Consider the following 25,140-nt stretch of genomic DNA (forward strand, 5'->3'; position numbering starts at 1 on the left):
GTCCAGCGCAGAAAAAAAAGAGAGAAGTAACAAATAAACTATAAAAAGTGGCAAATAATAAAAAATATAAAGTACATCAAGATCAGTGATAACGTTAACATATACATAAAATCTGAGACGAGACTTATGTCAGCCGGTTCAACAGAACTCATTTGTCACAAGTTTGAACTTACAGGAGTTTAACTACTGTAATTCAATTACCAGAAAAGCAAGATCATTACACAGTCTGGTCACAGGTGTATCAAAACCTGTACAAAAACTTTATGGTTTGTCTCACAGTAAGGCTCATTTGATGAAACCTACAAATTAGTCTCTCCATTTCAGAAATTGCAAAAAGATATTTACACTTTGGTCTTCTCTCATGAGAACTTGTGTGCATCGTCACTCGACAATAAATAAAAAAAAAAAAATCTGGAATCTGGATGCCATGAAGATAGAAGTTAATGCCTTCACATTGCAAAACCTATCAGGGGTCCCATTCTCACTCTTTCAAATTGATTAATAGCTTCAAAAGTGCTCCTGGAATAATGTATATTATTCACTGCAATGGAAAACTTAGTCTCAAAGCAGCTACCACAGCTTTAAATTCTGCAGTAAATACAGATACAGTCAGAAGGTTCGGCTGTTTTGTAAGTCTCATATCTTCACAGATAATGGAAGAGCCAACACCACTGTCTAACTTTGACCCTTATTTATATACTGTACAATAATTTGTTAATGTTCGTGTGTTTTGTAGCGTGCTCTGAAATTCTCTTCAGTCATTTTCTTTTCAGCAAATAAATTGTAACAAACAGATTTCAGGATCTAGCCATGTAAGGTTTACAATGTTTTCAAGATGGTCTATAAGTACTGCTTGAATGTTCTCAGATTCAAAGTTATCACCAACCTCTACATTTTGCTTAACCTGGAAAAGCCCTGAAGAGCTCCAGTCATGAAAAGTTTGACATTTAGTTTCTTTCCTAATTATATGAAGACCAGGATTTTTGGAAGAGTTTTTAACTCTTGCTACATAGCAAAGTCCTAGTGTTTTCCTTCTTAGATCAAGCATTATATGGTCAGTATTTATAGATAAGCTTTCAATTGGCAAGGTTTTAAATCCCCAAACTTATTCTCAACCCCATATTTTCAACAACTAATCATCTCAAGTTGGTTCTAGTGTTGTGATTGCCTATTAGAAATGTCCTTGCTTGACATTGTGTTGGATGGTATTTTGGGACCAGCTCAAACTCAATAGTTTCTAATAGTGTCTGTAACCTCACCATTCTTTTGAACTAGGGATGAAGGGTTTGGGGGAACCTGTATGTCTATCTCATGAGTCATCAGCAGCTATTGTCTGGCACTCCCTGATTCTAGCTTGATGGAGAGGGGGCTGGGGAGCTGATCATATTAGTATACAGGTCAGTCTCTTAGACACTGTCCTGTACCTTGCTTCTGCCATTCACGAGTAACCTTTAATCTTAGAAATAAAATTGACAGCCATGATATTTTTTAAATAAGTCATACAATCTTATGAAGGATTTTTATCAGCACCAAAACTAAACCCAGATACAACCTTTAAAATTCTAAGAAAGCTTTTAACCTTACATCTAGAGTATTAATGTGCTTGGCCCAAGTTACCTTTTAGTCAAATATCAAGACTCAGAAATTTTCATTTACTTTTTATAGGGGTATTACGCATTAATAAAGTAAGAGTTGGGATCTATTAGACTGTTTTAGTTGTAGAAAATTTGAAACAGTTTCAATTTACCCATTTGTTAATTGCACTGATGAACCCTTGAAAATGTTGATGAAACTGTAGATGCTGTATAACAGACTGAGCAAAACATTGCATAAGTCATTAACTAATAGCGAACACTTAAAAGGTTAGGATAGCTGTTTAATGCATTACTCATTACAACAGAGAAGTGTCACACTTATATACCACTTTAGTAAATGTTTTTTTTCAAGCACATATGGCTGAGAATGTATGTATCTCACTCTCACTTATAAACTTTATCATCCTTCCCCGTATACCCATCTTTTGCACTTGTTTGAAGATGCCCACTTTCTGGGGAGTAGCACATGCTTTCTCAAAACAAGTAAAAAATAAGTAATTAATTGGTAATTTTTTGGAAAATCCTTGCTGAATCTAAATTGTAAGTCTGGGGAAAGGATCAATGGGTGGAATATTTTTTTTTTTTAAACTAAACTTAAGGAGATATAAATCTTTTGGTTTCAAGGTGTCAACCTAATCTATTATCTCTCATTTCAGCCATCAGCTTATGGGCACAGCAGGCAAGAGCTATTTGTCTGTAGCTGGTGGCTTGGGAGGCACTTGACTTGAGACTTTGATCAAAACTATGACTGATATTGAGGCTGCTAAGATAAAGTAGGCTTACTATTTTTGACTGATGCTAGTTTTATAGCATTTAATATTTCATAGTAACCTTCCTTAGAATACCACATTTTTCTCCACCAAGGAATTCACTTCCCTGTTTGCCGTAGGAATTGAGGCCTCAGCACTCTTTAAAAGTCGACTCTACAAAATACTCATGCATTCAAGTGGGAGTTAAAGGATTCAAACTCCCCGGATAATTTGATGCCCTTTCTATACTTTACTTTGTATTTGGGTGGATGTTCAAATAGTGTGTTTATAATAATTGTAAGTGACAATAAAGCAGTCAGGGGACTTCATCAGCCACAATACCATCTGGGGCTATGACCAAAATGACCATAATGGAGAGGGTGGAGGAGTAGGCCATAGCACATGACCTAACCATCCTATATGACACTAAGGACAATGCATCCTTCCAAAGTGCGCATTGGAAAAGAGGGTACAACCAGACCTGGCTTCTGCCTCCTCCAAGCACCACTAAAACTTTGCAAAGACCGTATTTAATCCAATTCCTAAATCTCAAAACCGGCCAATGACCATCAATATAAAGCCTGTTATCAGACCTAGAGAGACCAATTACAAAACCCCCAAATGGGAAGATTACTCAAGTAACATAGAAGCAAACATCCCTCATGACCCTCAACAGTATGAGATTTTTCAATCATAGTGTGGAAGGCTGCAAAGAACAACATCCCTAGAGGATAAAGAAATACAGTACCTACATATGTGGCCTCCATGACCAAAGCAAAGAACTGTATCAAAGATACATAGAGGGTTATAATGAAGATCCATTTGTCAACAATACAATTGAGCTTGGAGAAACTGTACTTGATTCAATTAATGAACAATATCAACACTGGCAAGCAACTATAACCAATATCAATTTGACTCAACCGCAGAAAAGGTTGGGCCACCATAAATAAATTCAACTCTGAAGATCGGAGCCAGCCAATAGCCACAGTCACCCCCAATGAAGTGACTCGCCAACTCCTACTCAACGGAAAGCCAAATAATAAAGAAAGTGGATACTGTACTTAAAGAAACTGAAGATGGACATGGAACAAGCTATGTCTGAGAGTAACCAGGATTTCCTACCATTCACCATGCAAAGATCTGAATATGGCAATAAAATTTCTTAAAACTGGGAAGGCAGTCGGATTAGATGGAATTATAGTAGAGATGATCCTACATGTTGGTGAGAGGACAAAAGAATGGCTCCTTGCCCTATTCAATTAATGTGCAACGACCTATCGAACACCAAAGATGTGGAGAAAAGTCAAGCCAAAGTAGTTGCATTGCCTTAATCAAGTAAAGACCCTTTGTCTCCCAAAAGTTACTTACCAATATCACTGTTATGCATCATATACAAGTTACATGAACGTATGATAATAACATATCTTCAAAGGTCAAAGAAAAATTATCACCTGACCAAGCAGGCTTCCAACCAGGTCTATTATGGTATAGTCAGGTTCTGAACTTAACTCAGTACATCGAGGATGGATTTGGGAAGAAACAATTAACTGAGACAACCTTTGTAGACCTTACAGCTGCATACAATACTGTCAACCACCAGTCACTCCTTCTAAAAGTGGCCCAAATAGTCGAAGATGCCAACATAGTACGAATCATAGTCTCTCTCATAGTAAACAGTTCTTCGTAGAAATGGACAGCAAGAAAAGCAGGTGGAGGACCCAAAAGAATGGTCTCCCACAGGACTCTGTACTGGCTCCCATTTTGTTTAACAATTATACAAATGACCAACCAGTTTCAGGATATACGAAGATTCATATACGCAGACAACGTATGCATTGCCATACAGTCATGATCCTTTGAAGAAATAGAGGAGAGACTATCAAGAGCTTTATCATCTCTCAGTATATTACAAAAAATGATACCGCAATACAAACGCCACCAAAACGCAGGTGTGTGCATTCCACCTTAACAATCACGAAGCTAACCAGTAACTATAGATCATATGGGAAAATAAAGAATTAGATACCCACCAATATCAAGTATATCTAGGTGTTACTCTTGACAGAACACTTAGCTTTGAAGACTACACAAACAAACTTAAGAAAAACTATCAACAATAAATAACCTGCTTAGCAAATTAGCCAACACCAGCTGGGGAGCAGATCCAAAAACCCGTAAGCAAACAGCTCTAGCAGTCTGCTATTCTACTGCAGAATATTGTTCATTAGTGTGGGAAAGATTGTGCCATGCAAAGAAAGTGAATCCAAAGCTTAACAGAGCCTGTCAAATAATCACTGGCACATTAAAGGCAACACCCCTACCATCTCTATATAGACTTGTAATTATTGCACAACCTCAAATTTGACGAAAAGCTACTACCAAGTATGAAAGGGTCAAAAAGATGAATGATCCAAGGCATCCATTTCATCGACATTAGGCAACAAGACAGCAACCGAAATCAAGATAAAGCTTCATGGCCGTGGAGGGTCCTGAACATCTAAACTATGCTGCCTACAGATTGATGAAATGGAGGGAGAGTGACTGTAATTCAACCAATAAAACACTCCCTGACCCTAGCAAACACCTACATTGTGGAGCATCCCTTAACGGAAAGGAGTGGACCACCTTAAATAGAGCAAGATCCAAGGTTGGGAAAATAGGAGATATGTCACCAATCCTGATTGCCCCTGTGGTGAATTGTCCCAGACCATGGACTACATCCTCTTCTGCTGCCCACTGGGACCTTCATGTTCTGATGTAGATCTACAAGAAGAAAATGACAGAGCCATTCATTTGATATATGAGTGGTGCGATAAAATGTGATGAGGATGATGATAGGGAAATGGTCACTTCCATTTAAAAATCACCAAGCGAGCAATTAGAATAATTTTTTGTAAATATTGTGAAGTCAATGATTATCTATCATATTGATGTCGCCCAGTGAAGGGAAGTAAATACAAAAATGACTGAAAGAGGCTCACCGAATCTGAAGCGAGGGTGGAGATAAGGTCATAACAGATAAGGCAGTTGTCAGGGTGCCATACCACAATATCGTCCATCTGGATCCCACAGTCCGCGTGGGACCGACAGACAGCATGTCCGCAAGGCTGGTGAAGGACGGCCGCGCAGGCTGTCATCCGGCAACGGACCACCTGTAAAAGGAATAGTCCATGAGCATCTACTAGTTTCTCTATAAGGGGTCCCGGAGGGTCCGGGACCTGCCAGTTAATAAAATAAATGTATAGCCTTAGACTAAACATGCAGAGAACTGAGACTATTCCAATAGCAATCCGGCAGAGCCGGGTATGAAAAAGGATGCAAAAAACAGTGATGAATATATAATCATAACTAGTTCCGGGGCCCCCGGGGCCGGGGAACAGGGTTGGTAAGTAAACTTAAAGTAAACTTAAAGTAACTTAAAGTAAACTTAAAGTACCCAAGATACATCCTTAAAGTACATAAATAGAAAACGCCAATTATGATCTAAAACTAATGTCTGTAATGAATAGGGCTCCCGGAGGGAGATCCCGGAGGGAGGATATTAATCAAAACCGTGTCAGTGTCAACCGATCTTGTAGTTAAGAGCCCGGCGGCTCCGATGTCTGATGACGGGAGGGTACAACGGGAGAGCGCGGGGGGAGCCAGTGGAACCCCCCTACCTTACCGGAGGTACCGGGACAAAGGTAATGATTCATGTAGAATATAATATAATGATATGGGATATAATAAGTCCTATACGGACGATAATAGCAGGAGGTACCGTAGGTGAGGACACTCCTAATATAAGTGCTCATTCTAACAACCGTAGCTAAAAGCAAGGTTACACCAAGGTGCAGTTATACCGACTAATCACGTGTGATAGTCCCCGGTGGTCCCGGCCTTCCCCCTCCCCGACCGATGGCGACGGGAGGGGGGAGACGAAACCGCCCGGTATGAATGAATGAGACTAAGTCATACCCCGTTGGTATACTCAGTCCTCAATATGTCGGAACGTTGATGGAAGACTGAGGTACAAGCATACTTGACCCGTAAATCATAACCAACAACCATCGAGTGAGAGGAAGGGTGTACACTGAAGGGGGGGGGATGGAATAGCCTCCCCAACTTGTTGGGGGGGGGGGTAATGGTACCGGGAATCGCCAGTGCGCAGTGGTAGACAGGGCTACCAACTGGAGATCCCCTCAATCATGACATGAAAATCCCAAAAATATGATCATAACGGAGTAAGCAATAAATATAATATCAATGCACAAATACATAAAAATAATTAATGAATTAAAAGCGAAATCACGTAAGTAAGGTTAGGCATGCAGAAAAAATATGGCGAGAGAGGGACTCGGGCGAGTAAAAAGGGAGGAGCATGACGCCATCAGGAGATGGAAAGCAGGGGTACCAACCTAGTTACTGAAGCGGTAGATCGAACAGTAAAAACAACAAAATACGCGAGAGTCCCACTCGAACCAAACGTAAAACTAGGTGGAGCGTAATAAAACAAAAGGTTTTACTAATAATAAGTGAGATGGTCGAAATTAAAGCTCCTAGAACTAGCGAAACAATCTCAATGGTGACGCTATCCACCAACATGCACGAATGCAGGCATACCAACATAACCTACTCCTGATGAAACGCTAACACCGATATCATAGGATAACATAAAATAAATGCTATATGAAAGCATAAAGTCGGTGTACTAAATGAATATAAGGAAAAAACTCCTAAAGGTTCGAACGAATATAAAAGACGGACGAACTAACGAGACAAAGGGCAGAGGCGAAAGTAAGAACGGGGACGCCGCTCATATATAAACACTTCTCAATAATAAAAACAAAGATTACACTGCCCAATCTCGCTAAAAACTCATGGATAAGGTACTTAACTTCGATGGGGTATCTTGGGAATCGGCCATCGAGAGAAAGTTGATGATAAATCCAATGAAACACACGAGAATAAAATACTTGGACTTATATGAAACAGGTGCTTGAAAGGAGTGATGGGCAAGCGTGGGTCGAGTTAGTAGTACTGGTCTGCGAGGCAGGGGAGGTTGAACGGCACCTCACTATTGGGGGATTTCGAAGAGGAGAAGTCTAAATGGTACGAGACCTCTGGTATTTCGCCCCAGTCTATACCGACACCATTAGGTGAGCGAGCTAGTTCAACCTAGCATTCCTTTACATTTTTTCTCTGGTAATATTAGCAGTTATATTCCTTTGAAATGGTGCATAAGGAGCATTTCACTGCGCGGCACAGGGATTGAGCCCAGAAATCAAATTTTTATGTTAAAATCGAGGGGCTTTGGCAAAGGAAAACAGATATTTAGGAAGATGCTGTGTTCTCCCAAGGACTTTCCTGGTAAAAACTGGAATAGGGGAATAACACATGACTTAAAATGCTAAAACCAAATATTTTCTTCCGTGTCACAGGGCCAGCATATCAATGTCAATGTACAAAGCACGGACTCGGCATGTATAAGGGAGACCCACAGGGTCAGGCTTTACTGAACCCATTACAGCACCTCCAATGCTGAAAACTGTCTGACATCCGATAAAATGTCATCACTAAGAACTAATAATAATACTGGAGACAATACTACCTGGGGACTTAGTTTATGCTCATCCTCTATCTTTTCCATTCAGAGTAATACTCATATGTCTCCCTTCCCTACACAAGTCTAGGAAGGAGGGAGTCTTGGAGGCCATGCAGCACCTCCCAAAAGATAGGTTTTCCCTTTGTCAAAGCCCCCTTTTTGGTGATAAGATACTCCTTGGTCCCCAAGGACTAATACCAGAGCAACATTAGAGTAGACTTGTGTACCACAGAAAATACTTCAACTACAACCAAGCAAACATTCATATGTATGGGTCAGAAGAAATAACTAACAAGTTAGGCACTCATCTCATAAGAGAAGATCTATGAAGAAGGAGCTAGATAGTTCTCTGAGGAAGGAGCTAGATGCCTGTCACAGTACCTCAGCTAAGGGACCCAGTTGATGGGTACCCTCTTCTACCCGATTTCCCCTTGTAGGTACCACAAATGAGCCGACTGCTTAGATTTGTTCCAGGTAGTTTCTTATAAACACCTTAATGCCAGACCAACCTGTAAAGGTGTTGATGTCCTGAAATCTTATACTGTATGAGCAAAAAAAAATTTCCCTCATTGTGGGTTTTAGTGAGGAAGAGAGAGACAGTTTTTCTATGAGGGAGGTCACGAAAGCACGGATAGCTCCTATTGAAATGGACTTGTTGGTCTAGGTATTTTGAAACAATCTACCTTCTGAAGACATGGATCTCTGCTGATGTAATTCGAGGGTAGACACTGGACATACCATCCCTAGACAGTAAAGCTGAGATATACTATACAGAGGTTCCCACCGTTTAGGAGATTTAAGACCCAGAGTCAGAATTAGGAGACAGTCAGGAGTGATGGGGATAAACTTCTGTTCCCTCTGTAATAGTGCAAGCTCGCCAACTGTTGCTCCCGAGAATAATGCTATCAGAAAAATAGCCTTCAAGAGTAATTCTTTTAGCGAAAGTAGAATTATCTAATTTTACCAAAAACTCTAGCACTCTATCAAGAGCAAAGGACACTAAATAAGTTGGTACAGATGGTCATTGTAAAGCTGGTAACAGAGTAATCTTATGGATCATATCCGAGTCTAAATCCACCATAAAAGCCTGCTTAATATGTTCTATCAATGCAGTTATTTACGAAAAGTTTGTTGGGGGTTAGCTAACTATCTTCAAAGAGGTGGACCAGAAAGGATGCCAAAAAGACTCGAGTCTTATAACCAAGGAAGACTATCCATCCCTTCCACACTGACTGGTATTGTCTGGTATAAGATGACCTCTTACAGCCCATCAAATCATTGTACTATATGTCACATTTTTTGCTGAAACTTCTATTCTGTATACTGTATACAGGAGAGAAAATCCAAATATCCAACTCCCTATTTTCTGTTGAAAGCCATGCTGACCAAAGATGCTGATGCAGTGGAAACTATGGGCTGTTCAGTCACTGTGGAACCACAAACACACCTGTTGCTGAGAAGTCTGGAAAAACCTTCAAACCTTTAAAATCATATCCATTACAGGAAACATATAAATCACGGATCATTTGTTCCAGTTCAGGTTCAGGGCATTTCTTGCAACTTCCCTAGAATCGACATTTGGAGCTATATACAGCAGAAGCTTGTAATTCTCTTTAATTGAAAGCAGGTCTACTTGGAGATACGGGATAATCTCAAGAATCTCTTTCTCTTGGAAGGAGCTCTGATCCAAGGTCTACTCTGTGATTAGGGTTGTTTGTCTGGATAGGGTGCACATCCCACATTAAGAAGCCTCACAAAAGGTGGATTGGGGAGTGGAATAAATCTTTCTCCTGGCGGAACTTTGTAATTGGGAGAATTGATGCATTGAAAGTCTTCAGCATGAGACAACAGAATGTTAATGAAGAACCATGGATATTGGGGGAGGGATCAACATACAGAGGGCCTTTGGTGAGGTCCAAGGTTTGAGAATCCTTTGGCAGCAACTGGGTAACTTAGATTGTCTCAGAACCGCTTCCAACCCGCTCTCCTCCACACCTAATTTAGGTCTTTCAGCCTGGTCTTCAAAGCTAGGTCGTCTACTGAAGCAAACTGGGGAAAGCCCATGACCTTCTCCAGCTGCTGTCATCTTTACTGAGATTTCTATGGAAAGATTTGAATGGCTTTTAACAAGTTACAATAAAGACCTGTCTACTGCAAAATCTTTCTTAGGAACTAGTGTTAATTTTCTTGAATTGATCAAGAAACCTAGATCCTGAAGACCTTGTAGGACCTGATTTGTGTATGAGGCATAATACCTTTGTTTCTCCCCAGACTAGCTAATTGTCCAAATATTCTATGACCTGAACTCCCTGCAACTAAAGGAGTCTGATCACTGACATTGCTAGTTTTGTAATTACCATTGGAGCTATATTGAGACTAAAAGACATAACTTTAAACCTGTGTGAATCCCTCCCATACCTAAACCCTAGGTAAGGATGAAAGTGAGGATCTATATCAATATATCAACAATCATCATCACAGATCCAAGCCATCAATAATAATTAGCAGGCATGCATATGGTCATCATCTTCAATGTGTCATATCTGATGTGACTATTGATACAAGATAGGTCAAGGTCAATCTTCTCTATGGCAAGGCTTTCATTGGTACACAACATTCTGCCTTGGAATTTTAGAAATCTGATTTCTCTATAGCTGCCTTTGGAGTCAAGTTCCAGGATTTTGGCTTGAAAGAATTGATGTGATGGAGGTGGTTTGAAAATCCATTACCAACCCACAACTTTTGCGACAATTGCTTTTTCCCCACCAAGAAAAGATCTAAAGTTCTTAAAAATTATGAACAATATCCCCAGCTTAAGGAGATTCTGCAAGATGGACCAGAAACCTGGCTTCCCCTAGTCTGCTTTCAAGTACTCTTTTCCCTCTGAAAAAATCATACAGTACTCAGGGTTTGGGTCTGCTGCAGCAGGAGGATCTTGTTTGAAGATTAGAATGGTTTAGGTTGAATGTGTGGTGCTGCTCTCTTCACAGGTTGCCTCTGGAACTGTTACTGATCTCTTCTTTTTTAGATGGGGCAATAAACATTCTTTAGGTAGGGTCAAGTCCCCTTTCATCAACATATCTGTCATAGATTCTAATCCCATTTTGGGCTAAAAGGGTATTTTATGGCCTGGCCCTGTCATCCCAACCAAAGACAATTATTGAGGAGCAACCTACCAGTAATTAAGGCTACCTCTACCAAATTATTAAGGGCAGACGTGTGTATAATCAGTAAAGCTTCCTTAGTAGTAAGCTGAGGAACAGTCCTAAGAGATACTTCTTTAATACACCAATATAATTGAGGAAACAGCAATATTTTTAAATCCCACATCATCGAAGGGAAAATTGAAGCCTCTACACTGAAAGTGTTTGAACCAAAAAGCACATCTGCACTAGATTTCCAAGAATTTCCTGCTAGGTCCGTCTCCTTACCATCCCTAGCAGAAGCCATGCCAACCGAATCCTTCTCAGTCACCAAACCCAAAAGACTCGGGTCATGAGATTTCACTCCCAGTCGAGTTTTCACCATAACCTGAAAACCTGAGGGTCCAAGCGCCGCAAGTTCTACATGTGCAGGAGGAACGAAGAGCTCACAGTAATAGTAGGTCCTTGGATAAGATTTCCATAGAGGAAGCAGATTGATGCCTCAACCATTTTGGCAATAACTGAAGCATACATAGGAGATGCAAGCTAACTGAATTAAAAGGAACAGTAATCTGCCCAGGAAAAAATCCGAGTTGGGGCTGATCTAGCAAACTGGCCAAACCAAGGGGGAGCACCCAGTGTTTGCTTCCCGGGTAAGATTTAAGTTTCCAATGAGGCAAGGAATCCTGGAGTCTGGCTACCTCATCTTCAGGTTATAGATCATCCTTCAACTCAAAACCTACTACTTGGATGGGGGGCCTGGTCCACCATGACCCCTTTGCCAAATTCAATTCTGATGGGCAGATAAGATCTCAGAGTTCCCTATTGGAACTCCTAAGAACTAGATATCTTAGCAAAACCTTTCTCCCACATTGAAAATAGAAAAACTGCACTCACACTCAAGCATGCTACAAAAAAAAAAAATCCACTGCATACATACAGGCCATTTTTTAGGGTCCTAAGCCCTGGCCAAGAGGTACAACAGTCACTTTAATAACAACAAAGCCTGACATGACCTAGGGTTGGCCTGTTACTGCACACATCCTGATTACACTGGACCTTCACTTCACTCATCTGTAAAACAAAATTAATAACTATAAACATTAATTCATTAGTATCCCCAAGGAAAGGAGCCTACCTTCCTTCATCCCCATGGGACCCAACTATACCTCAAATCTTTATACTGTAAGCCCTATAGGAAATTAAGAGATTAAGAGAAGGCTAACTTGACTGAAAACTAAAATATTAGATGGCTAACCACTTCACTTAATTATCAAGTATAGAGTCAGCACCTACAACTTGTTGAAGGGTAGAAAAGGAGGCCAAACTAGGTTGTGACGTAACCTCTTTTACCTACCTACTGCACATAGTATAGTAGTCAAAATCTATGGCTTCAGAAATCCTGGTTAGAAAAAGATAAATTGCATGTCCAAGGCAAAGTTAAACGGAGTAGCCTTTCCCTTCCCTCAACACCTATTCCATTATAGTATAAGTATTTTGACTTGAATCATTTGCCATTTTAGCTGAGCTGCCGCATGAAACCGTTCCATAATAAAAAATACTGTTTGTTTACAGCTAATTTCAATTTATTTCTTTCAATGTCTCCCAACTGTTCATGAGAATATCCATCTCTTAGTAGCGAAGATAAAGGACAACATTTAACAATGTTGTACATTATCATTTCAACATAGCAACGTCAGTCATGTTGAATTAACGACAATCACTTGCGAAAAACACCGAACAAAACAATTAACGACTTAGCGGGCAAGTCCAAAACAGAAGGATGACCTGGAGGGCGAGCGTAGTAGGTGTCGGTGGGGTAGTCCAACTGTGTTCTCTAGGGCCTGTCACGGCCCTCCCCTTTGATGAAGGGATTATCTAAATGGAAGACAGCCTGTGAATAGTGGTTTTCACACGCCCGTTGTATACACGACACCCACAAGGTGATCGCGCGAGGGTAGTAATCTCTGCATTCCATGCTTTTATCTTTCTCTAGTATATTTGGAAGATTTATATTAGAAAAGTGTAAAGAAGGACCCTTTTCACCGGCCGTCACAGGTCTCTTCCCAGAAATAGATTTTTCCTTCGTTAAAATCCCTTTTTTTTCCTCACTGGTGGCCTAATGACTAGGTCAAATTGTCAGAAGAGGATCTCTTTATCACACCAAGGTCTTTAACTTGGAGGGTTGGATTGGACTGGATTTATAAATTTGGGACATGTGGCCCAGCTAGGGCTTGGAAAGGTGGCCTTCAGCACCAAGGTGCAACTTGGGAGAAAAATGTTATTTTTATTAGTAAAATAAATTTTTGAATATACTTACCCGATAATCATGTAGCTGTCAACTCCGTTGCCCGACAGAATTCTACGGAGGGATACGCCAGCTATCACAATACTAGAAGGGGGTGTACTCACCAGCGCCACCTGTGGCCAGGTACTACAGTACTTCTTGTTGACACCTCCTCAATTTTTCCTCGGGCCTCCCTGAGAAGGAGATTGGTCTTCCACCACAAGAGAGTGGTCTTCATCTCTTTGGTGACTGGGATAGAGACTGCTTCGAGAGTCAAACCCTTGTCCCAATGAGCTGCAAGATGGAATTGAAGAGGGCGGAGGTGGAGTCTCCCTAGCTCGACGAACAGGGCCAGTGATGAAAGGGTCCCTGTGAGACTCATCCACTGTCTCACCGAGCAACTGCTCCTCTTCAGCATGCTCATGATGCAATCTAGGGCTTGGCTTATCCTTGGGGCCGATGGAAAAGCCCGAAAATCCTGACTCCGAATCTCCATTCCCAGGTACACAATGGATTGGGAGGGAATGAGCTGAGACTTTTCTAGGTTGACTAACAGACCCAGTTCTTTGATTAAGTCCAAAGTCCAGTTGAGACTCTCCAGACAGCGACGACTCGTGGAGGCTCTCAACAGCCAGTCGTCTAAGTAAAGGGAGGCTCTGATGTCCGATAAGTGGAGGAATTTTGCTATATTCCTCATCAGATGCGTAAACACCATAGAAGCTGTGCTTAGGCCAAAACACAGGGCTTGGAATTGGTAGACAACCTTTCCAAAAACGAATCTCAGGAAAGGTTGGGAGTCTGGATGAATAGGAACGTGAAAGTAAGCATCTTTCAGGTCCAACGAGACCATCCAGTCCTCCTGCCTGACCGCTGCTAGGACCGACTTCGTCGTCTCCATCGTGAACGTCTGCTTGGTGACATAAGCATTGAGCGCGCTGACGTCCAGCACCGGTCTCCAACCTCCTGTCTTCTTGGCCACCAGAAAGAGACGGTTGTAGAAGCCCGGGGATTGATGGTCCCGGACTATAACCACTGCCTTCTTCTGTAAAAGGAGCGACACCTCCTGGTGCAACGCTAGCCTCTTGTCCTTTTCTTTGTAGTTGGGAGAGAGGTTGATGGGAGATGTGGTCAGAGGGGGTTTGCGGCAGAATGGTATCCTGTAACCCTCCCTCAGCCAACTGACAGACTGGGCGTCTGCACCTCTCTTTTCCCAGGCTTGCCAGAAGATCTTGAGTCTGGCTCCTACTGCTGTCTGGAGATGAGGAGAGTCAGTTTTTTCCTTTAGAAGCCTTGGAACCTTTCCTAGACTTGCTCCTGGAAGAGTCTGGACGGGAGCTTCCTCGGCTGGGGGCTCTACCACGAAAGGGCGGAATAAACCTCGTAGCAGGAGTATCAGCCACTGGGGTGCGATAAGTCCTGGGGACTGAGGTAGCAACCTTAGTCTTACGAGCTGATGAGGCCACAAGATCATGGGTGTCCTTTTGTATCAGGGCCGCAGACAAGTCCTTAACAAGCTCTTCGGGAAAAAGGAACTTCGAGAGCGGAGCGAAAAGGAGTTGAGACCTTTGACAAGGTGTGATGCTGGAGGAAAGGAAGGTACAAAGCTGCTCCCTTTTCTTAAGCACCCCTGACACAAACATCGATGCAAGCTCGCCAGATCCATCCCTAATAGCCTTATCCATGCAGGACATTAAGAGCATGGCAGAGTCCTTGTCCGCAGGGGAGGTCTTCTTGCTAAGGGCCCCCAGGCACCAGTCTAGGAAATTGAACATCTCAAAGGCTCTAAAAACACCCTTCAAAGAGTGATCAAGGTCTGAGAAGGTCCAGCAAACCTTAGAGCGCCTCATTGCTGTTCTACGAGGAGAGTCTACCAAACTTGAGAAGTCAGCCTGGGCAGAGGCAGGTACTCCCAAGCCTGGTTCCTCTCCTGTGGCATACCAAACGCCCGCTTTAGAAGTGAGCTTAGTCGGAGGAAACATAAAGGAAGTCTTTCCTAGTTGCTGCTTAGACTGCAACCACTCCCCTAAAATCCTTAACGCTCTCTTAGAGGACCTTGCTAAGACGAGCTTAGTATACGTAGACTTAGCTGGCTGCATGCCCAGCGAAAACTCAGATGGCGGAGAGCGGGGGATAGCAGAGACAAAATGGTCTGGGTATACCTCTCTGAAAAGAGCCAAGACCTTACGAAAGTCAATAGGAGGCGGAGAAGACTTGGATTCATCCACGTCTGATGAGGGATCCAGGTGTGCAGCCTCATCATCAGAAACCTCATCACCAGAGTGTAGCGAAGTGAGAGGTAAGGTATGTTGAACAGCAGAATCAGCACGAGCTGGAACAAAAATACTTGTGGTTTCCTCCTCAAGTCTCTGTTGAGGGAACACCTGAGGCTCAGGCTGCAAAGGCTGATCAAAAGAAGTAGCAGAAGGTAGGCGCATGGATGGAGGGGGCTGACTCCTGGCATGAGTGTCTGAACTCAAGAGTTGCGCTTGCTGTAAGGTTGGTGGATGCGCAGTAGCAGGTTCCTGAGGAACGAGTTGAGGTTCCTGAGGTGTGAGCTGTGAGCGATGAGGTAGTGGCTGCGCAGAACGCAGTAATTGTCTCGCGAGTTGAGGTTCCTGAGGCGCAAGGCTAAGGTGTTGAGGTGCTTGCCTTGAGGAGGGTTGAGGTCGCTGCAGCGAGAGCTGAGGAGTCTGACTCATGGATGGGAGAGGTTGTTGTACCTCAATAGAGTGTTGCCTCACTGGTGGAACTGCAAGTGGAAGCGGAGGAAGCAAGGTATAAGCTTCCTGTTCCCATTGCTGAGGTTGCCTTAAGGAAGGCGGAGGTAGCTGCACACCACTGGAAACAGTCAACTCAGAACGTGGTAAGGTATCCTGAGGAGCCTCAACATCGTGCGCCTGGCAGGCAGGACTGCGGTTAGGTGGAGCGATCGCAGGAGGAGGTGTAACCTTCTCAGCCTGACACTCACGCATCAAGACCGCAAGTTGTGACTGCATGGACTGCAGTAGAGTCAACTTGGGGTCGGCAGACACTAAGGTCTGCTGAGGTAAAGCCTTAACAGCAGAGATCTGTTGCGGCAGCACCTTACTCCTCTTAGGAGGAGTGCATTCAACTGATGACTGCGGCGAGTCAGAGCTGATCCAATGACTGCAGCCAGGTTGTAGAGCTCTTGAGGTCTGGACTCTGCGTTTGAGTGGTCTTGAGACCTGAGTCCAACGTTTCTTCCCTGACAATTCTTCAGCAGACGAGTAAAAGACGGGCTCAATCGTCTGCAGGTGGGAGTGACGGTCTCTGGAAGACACGCCCGCAACCACCGAGGATACTTCTGTGCGCCGATCAAGGCCTGCCGAACCCTTTTGCCCTTCGACATTGCTTCTCCCCTGGGCTTGGGAGCTTGCAAGAGGTCCCGGACTGGGAGGACGACTGGCACGCACAGAAGTACCCTCACGCACCACACTGACACTGACACTAGCACTTGGCACTGCACTGACACTAGCACTCGTCACAGCACTGGCACTATTACCACCCACTGCACTCTTGACCTTAAGTTCCTTGACTTCGGCCATAAGAGACTTATGATCACTAACCACCGACTCCACTTTGTCACCTAAAGCCTGAATGGCACGCAAAACAACAGACATATCAGGTTGAGGGCAAATAGTAGGTTCGGGGGTAGCCACTACAGGGGGAGGAAAAGGTAGGGGATCATGAGGTGAGGAAAAAAGTGAAGAGCGAGAAGAACTCCTCCTAACTCTCTCTCTCTCTAACTTGGTTGAATACTTAAGAAATCGGACAAAATCAAGTTCCGAAAGTCCGGCGCATTCCTCACATCGATCTTCCAACTGACAGGGCCTTTCCCTACAGTCAGAACAAGCGGTGTGAGGATCTACCGAGGCCTTCGGAATACGCCTATTACAAGACCTACATCGTCTATGGGGTGGGGCTTGTGAAATGTCAGACATCTTGAATCAAAAGAGTTAGCCAAGTGGGGATTCCAAATCAAGCAAAAAGATCGTTAACCATTAATCAGGACTAAATAATAGCTATCTAAGCTAATATAGAAGTTTTCCAGTAAAGCGACAGCCGAAATCTGAGAGAAATACTTCACCAAAAGCCGTGAAAATACTCCAAGATCATAAGCGTATCCCAGAACGTCTTGCCGGAAGCACGACAGAGGAAAAATTGAGGAGGTGTCAACAAGAAGTACTGTAGTACCTGGCCACAGGTGGCGCTGGTGAGTACACCCCCTTCTAGTATTGTGATAGCTGGCGTATCCCTCCGTAGAATTCTGTCGGGCAACGGAGTTGACAGCTACATGATTATCGGGTAAGTTTAATATTGAAAATAATACTGTTGCACATTGAAATAAAAGTTAGAGAGAGTTTGGACAGCCAGGTGGAAGAAAGACAGCAGGTGCAGTTAAGGGGCAAAGGAATGCTACAAAGACCATTTAGTGTGCAAGGAACAGGAAGGTTGGGTGTCACTAGAAGACATGGCAAGTCAGATTATCCAGACTTTGTTGAAGAATAGCAGTGCTCAATTTCACAGAGAGCTTTTTAACAATCATTAATCCATCAGCCCCAATAGGTAAACTGCCTTCCAAAAATCACCATCACTCAATCAGTCAGAGTGCATATGAGTATCATATGTCATATGATAAAGTTATAGGAAAAATAAAAAAATCCTACCTGGTGCTTTCATTACCCAAAAGAATAAAACGCTTAAATCCGGATCAGTATAGTAGCCACAAAGACTCCGGGCTAATCATGTCATCATAGCCAATCATGTTGTCACCCACGTTAACAGCGGTCACTAATTTTTAAGGGGATGTATTGTGACCGCTGTTAACTAGGGAGACAACGTGACACGTGATTAGCTATGACGTCATCAGGGGGTGGGGCTTATTTCGCCTGGAATCTTTGCGGCAGCCACAGAGTCCGCCTCTTGACGGATATAATCTGCACCACAAGGGGTCTACCATGAGGTGATGATGTATTCAAAGAACAACAATTTTCACAGTCCAAGCCCTTCTGGCAGACAAAAAAAGATAATGAAGGAGAGTAAAGAGGTATATTGTATTCTTTATCCAGGAGCTCCAAATTGGTTGGACCTACTGATGTAGAAATATTCAGTCGAAAGAGTGCCAAATGATTAGACTTCTATTTGTTAGCTCCTTTAATACACAGAAGATGCAATGAATGTTCATTACAACAAGGAAACAATGAGGAGACCTTGGGTCGAAATTGAAATAAATAGACAAAATACAAATCAACTGGGTCTGAGTCCTCAGCTTGTGGCTAAGGAGCCAAGCCCAATCTAAAGCTCATGTTAAATAAATATTTCTATGGTTCCTATCATAAAAACTGCTTCACATTTATGATCTGAAACAAGAATTATGATTTGCCAAAAGAGTAAGATTGCATTATAAATATTTTAGCTATTAATATGGTACTGCAAAATTATATTGGAAAAAAAACTATTGACGTTGTAGGTAGAACAGACACTCCAAACTATAATAGAACTTGTGGTATGTACAACATACAACTGGGGTTATTAAGTCACAACATAATTAAGACAGATATAATTTAAAATTAATTAACCCAGATTTTCATGAAACAATAAAGAAACTTCTTGGATAATTCTATATACAGTAGTAGAGTATTAAAAAACCATCAAGAAAGAAGGCAATGGTTTTAATCATCCTAATTAATTACAGTATATGTGATTCCAAGTTACTGTTAGGTATGAAAGGAGGATACCATTACAAATACCATTTTTCTATGCTAAGTTCATTGTAAAAAAATGTAAAGTACCGTTTGTCACAAACACAAGTCTCATGCAAGTGGTTGTTAAAGTATTGCAATATACTATACAGTACTGGTAATATCCACTATCATAACATATTTGACACCTACCTTCACCGAAGAAGAATTAATCAATTTTCATTACTTTAGTAAAGTAGGATGATCTATAGTGTGACAACTGCAATTATTGGAATTACTGGCCAAACTTTATGAATGCAGAACGATGTACGCTACTCTGAAATGTAAAAAAAAAAACAATTATATAAAAATTATGTTTTCGGAATCGCATGAAAAGTGTGTATTTTTCCTAAATCGTATGTTATGTCAACATTTCACTTCCACTTGAACAGTTCAATGTTTCATGCTACATACAATACAGTAAGAAAAAGGGATACAGTACTTCCAACTAACTCATCAACTCTTAGATACTGTATGTAAAATAGAGTATTGTACAGTAATTGATAATCTCCCCGCCAGAGAGTACTGTACAGTATTCTATTTTGTATCTTTAAAGGACATTAGCTTACAGATGATAGTTTTCTGTACCTATATTGTATCCTTCCTAAATCTTAATCTGGTGTTGTGTAATTAAAATAAAAACTGTATTATAAATAGATGATACTCTAGGAAAATCAACATTTGTCTGGTAAATAATGTACTGTATTTTTCTCTGTGTGACAATAATAAGTACCCGTATATCTTGAAATGAATAAACAAATCTGAAATAATATGCATTATGTTAAATACTTCTGCACACTACACATATTGTATGTTATCTTTGTCTGTAAATATGAATTAAGAATTTTGTTATTGAACAATGACTAGTAAGCATTCATACAGTATTTACTGTATTTGGTTACAAAATGTACTGTACTTTTATGTAATTTTGGAAAGTATTTTCTTTACTGTACATTTATTGTGCTTTAAACATCTTGGCATTGGCCACACTATTCACATCTTACAATATGCCATAATATTTTATCTCTCAAGTCCTCTCAATTGTAGAACATGACTTCTCAATGTGCAGCAACTAGTTAAGAAAGAAATAATATATTGGCCATAGACATCATGAAGAGCTTTTTATATTTCTATAAAGTAGTGTACAAAAGTAGTAATTAAGCAGAAAATATTTTTTCCTTTTTCGTACCTTTCAATATACAAATCTCTGCCAGCTGCTTATACTACACCACACCAAAAATGGGCCATAACAATCTAAGGTGTCTCATCAATATCCTGCTTTGTACCAACATTCCAACCATGTCAGATAGAATCGACGCATTTTAATTACAAATGAAAAATGTATCTCTGTATAAAAGCTGTATTTAATTTTTCTTAAATAAATGTGATCTTGAATGATAATTTATTAACCATGAGACTCCGATACTAAACACAGAAACTTAATTTCCTGCCTGCATCGGGACTTCCAGAATATTGGTCTTTGTTAAATTATTTCTTGTGTGTTTTGTCTTGAATAAATTATAAAAGACCAGAATATTGGTTCCTGTCAAATTATTTCTGGTGTGTTTTGTCTTAAATAAATTATAAAAGATTTCATTATACAGTCGTTCAGAACTGTTCTCACATAGAAAGGTTTTTATGAGTAAAGGAGAGGTTACCTTACTTATGAAAGAGGATTCTGCATATTACACTTAAGAGTACTGTACAGTGTACCACTACAATGTAGGTGATCCTTTTTCATATATTTTTCCTTCATGTAAGACTTTAAGATGGATAAAAGGTAGTAAATCGACTGTGATAGGGTTTTTTTTTTGGGGGGGGGACACTGGGGTATGCATTCTCCATCTATGGAAGGTTATATTTACATCCTAAACTGATTATAATAATATTATCATAACTTGCCGAGCTGCAATCCTAAGGGCTCAAATGAGGACAGCAGCCCAGTAGGAACAATTAATACAAAAACAAAAATTATAACACTAAGCAATATCAATACAAAAAAATATGGGATTAAACTATTTAAACTGCATTGGAAGAGTGTAACTTAAGTCTTGTTTTATAGTTTATATATGACTGATCTATTTTAACGTTACTGTATTAATCTTAAATTATTTTTTATTTATCCCTTATACACAGTACATAAAGTATATTAGCTATTCCCTTATTTCATTTCCTCACTGCGCTACTTTCCCTGTAGGAGCCCTAGGGCTTGTAGCTTCCTGCTTTTCCAAGCAGGGTTGTAGCTTGGCTAGTAGTAGTAATAATAATAATAATAATAATAATAATAATAATAATAATAATAATAATGTCTTAAGTTCAAGCAATAAACTACCGTACATCAATAGCAAGATCAAGATTACTGCATATTTTGGTAACAGCTAAAACAAAACTTCTACAAAAAACATAAGGTACTGTGTCACATACATCATCATCATCTCCTACGCTTATTGACGCTAAGGACCTTGGTTAGATTTCGCCAGTCGTCTCTATCTTGAACTTTTAAAGCAATAATTTTTCCATTCATAATCTCCTACTTCACGCTTCATAGTCCCCAGCCATGTAGGCCTAGGTCCTCCAACTTGGGGAGCCCAGTTGAAAGTTTCACACACTAATCTCTCTTGGGGAATGCGAAGAGCATACACAAACTATCTCCATCTACCCCTCACTATGATCTCATCCATATACGGCACTACAGTATTCTCTCTTATAGTTTAATTTGTAATCCTGTCCTGCTATTTAAACTCATAATATTCTTCTGAGGACTTTGTTCTCAAATCTACAAAATTTGTTGGATATTGTTTCATTGTCATATCATGAGTCATGTCAATACAGTAACACTGACCTCACTAAACTGATATATAACCTGATTTTTATATGTAATTTAAGGTGATTTGATTTCTAAATTTTACTTAACCTAGCCATTGCCTGATTTCCTTTTTTCCATCTTTCATTAAACTCAAATTCTAAAGATCCTGTATCAGAGATCATATTCCCTAAATATTTAAATAATTCCACCTCCTTAATCCTCTCTCCTTCCAAATTATATTTCATCTTCCATAACATATTCCATTCTCATCATCTCTGTCTTTTTTCTATTTATCTTGAGCCCAACATTATGTGATAATTCATGCCTTCTGATAAGTAAGCTTTGTAAGTCCTGTGGTGATCTGCTAATAAGGACAGCGTTATTAGCATACTCTAGGTCTGCTGATTTCCTGTTACCAATTATGTCTAATCCTTCTCTACCACCCCCAAACTGTTCTATGCATTACAAAATCCACGAAGAGGATAAACAACGTTGGTGAGAACACATTCCCTTGGAGTACTCCACTGTTCACTGGAAATTCATTTGATAGGACTCCACTAACATTAACTTTGCAATTGCTATTCTCATGAACAGACAATCAAATTTATATATCTAAGAGAAACTCCATAATAAATTTAGAAGTAAATTTTATTTCTACTAAATATACAAACCTTAGTTCTTTACATAGGCAAAGATAACAGTGCAAGCAGAAACATGGCAAATTCGTAGATAATTTGTATTTCTCCTAACTATACAAACCTTAGCTATTTAATATGGGTTATTACTTCGGCAGAACTGAATGACGAGCCATTAGAGTTTTAACGAGGGTTTACTACCCCACTGCTAGTTAGCGGGGGGTAGGGAGGGGTAGCTTCCCCCCCCCCTCACACACACTGGTGAATACTCCACTTTGCTTAGAGGTAGGACTTCACGGGGGACAGGGCTGGAGGGCAAGTTTGATTAAATAGCTAAGGTTTGTATAGTTAGGAAAAATACAAATTATCTACGAATTTGTCATTTGTTCCGTAACTGAAATACAAACCACGCTATTTAATATGGGTGACTCACCCCTTAGGAAGGGTGGTAAGTCCCTGCCATACTGGCTTTGGCTTTGGCTTTGCCCGGGGACGCCATATTTGAGTGTGTAAGTACTCAGGAAACAAGAAGTCCCTGCACCTCGCTAGCATTGCTGTGCAACTGCTGCGGCCTACATAAGCTGTGTGTGAAGGTGAGAAGAGTGACTCGTCCTAGGAAGTTCTTCAGATGGAATTCTAGGCTAGGACTCTCCCAATACCACCTCGTCAGGGTATGGGGACGTGACAGTATTAACCTTAATACTAGGAACACAAGGAAGCATGGCTTACCTGCAGTGGTTTGAGGTAAGCTGTGCAGAGAACCCAGGATGCTCCTTTCTCCAAGGGAGGAGAGGATGAAGAAAAGAATAAGGGGCAGGCAAACCTTTTCATTCATGCAGACTAAAACCGGGTAACAATGCCCTGAACCTTCTGCTACTTGTCCATTAAGGAGCCTGAGGTTAGATCAGCTGTTGTGCAGCCATCACAGGGCCGATAGAGAACGTATCGAGTCTCCTGTGTGTCACGTCTTGCAGGTAGTGGGCTGTGAAGGTCGTCTGACACTTCCACACCCCAGCTTGCAGGACCTGCGTCACTGAATAGTTCTTCTTGAAGGCCAGGGACGTAGCTATGCGCCTGACATCATGTGCTCTGGGGCGACGTGACGGAGGAGGGTCAGGATTCAAAGCTAGGTGTATTACCTTGCGAATCCAGGCTGATATGGTATTCCTAGTGACCCTCCTCTTCGTTTTCCCAGTGCTCACAAACAAGGCTTGCACTTGGGGACGAACTGCAGCTGTTCTTTTAAGATACAACCTCAGACTCCTTACTGGGCACAGTAAGAGATGGTCTGGGTCATCTGTTACAGAACGAAGACTCGAAACCTGAAGAGAGTCGAACCGAGGGTCCGGCACTCCCGGATTCCGAGTCTTGGCAATAAACTCAGGGACGAACCTGAACGTTACCTCCCCCCATCCCCTTGAATGGGCGATGTCGTATGAGAGACCATGGAGTTCACTGACTCGTTTGGCCGAGGCCAAAGCTAGCAGGAACACAGTCTTCCAAGCAAGGTGGCGATCTGAAGCCTGGCGTAATGGTTCGTAGGGAGGTTTCTTCAGAGACCTGAGAACTCGAACCATGTTCCATGGAGGAGGTCTCACTTCCGACTGAGGGCAGGTAAGTTCATAACTCCGTATGAGTAGAGAAAGTTCCAGCGAGGAAGAAATGTCCACTCCTTTGAGCCTGAAGGCTAGACTCAAGGCTGAGCGATAGCCTTTCACCGCCTAGACTGAAAGGCGCATTTCTTCCCGCAAATACTCGAAGAACTCCGCTATTGCTGGAATAGTGGCATCGAGTGGAGAGATACCCCTTCCACGACACCAACCACAGAAAACTCGCCACTTCGCCTGGTAGACCCCTGCGGATGACCTGCGCAGGTGTCCAGACATCCTAATCGCAACTTGTTGCGAAAATCCTCTCTCAGTGAGGAGGTGCTGGATAGTCTCCAGGCATGAAGTCTAAGCGAAGCTAAGGCTTTGTGGAAGATGTTGGCGTATGGTTGTTTGAGTAGCTCGTGACGTGGAGGGAGTTCTCTCGGGGGCTCCGTCAGGAGTTGCAGGAGGTCCGGAAACCACTCTGTGTGATGCCATAGCGGAGCTATCAGGGTCATCGATAGATAGATTGACCGATATTCTGGTCTTGTTGAGCACCCTCCTCATTAAACAGAACGGGGGGGAAAGACGTAAACGTCGATGTTGTCCCACCGTTGTTGGAAGGCATCTTGCCAGAGAGCCTTGGGGTCCGGGACTGGGGAGCAGTACAGCGGGAGCTTGAAGTTCAGCACTGTAGCGAACAGATCCACAGTCAGGGAACCCCACAAAGTCAGGACTCTGTTGGCTACTTGAGGATCCAAAGACCATTCGGTACTCTGCTCAGACTGTCGACGAGCACATTCCTTTTGCCTGGAATGAAGCGAGCTGAAAGTGTGACCGAGTGGACTTCGGACCATCTCAGTATCTCTACTGCAAGATGGGATAGCTGTTCCGAGAAGGTGCCTCCCTGCTTGTTGATATAAACCACTACTGTGGTTGTCGCTCATCACCACCACAGAGTGGCCCGCCAGGACTTGATGGAACTTC

General features: G+C 41.8%; 1 long non-coding RNA gene across 1 annotated transcript in view; it reads right to left on the bottom strand.

Annotated features, from left to right (window-relative positions):
* The window catches only part of LOC137632736 (uncharacterized), an 82,515-nt gene that overhangs the window by 35,645 nt on the left and 21,730 nt on the right, over positions 1-25,140 (bottom strand). Inside the window, exon 2 of the long non-coding RNA XR_011042110.1 lies at positions 19,277-19,400. This is a non-coding gene — a long non-coding RNA (uncharacterized lncRNA). The remainder of the gene's footprint in view (positions 1-19,276; positions 19,401-25,140) is intronic.

Source organism: Palaemon carinicauda, chromosome 42, assembly GCF_036898095.1.
Source record: "Palaemon carinicauda isolate YSFRI2023 chromosome 42, ASM3689809v2, whole genome shotgun sequence".
In the NCBI taxonomy this organism is placed as follows: Eukaryota; Metazoa; Arthropoda; class Malacostraca; order Decapoda; family Palaemonidae; genus Palaemon; species Palaemon carinicauda.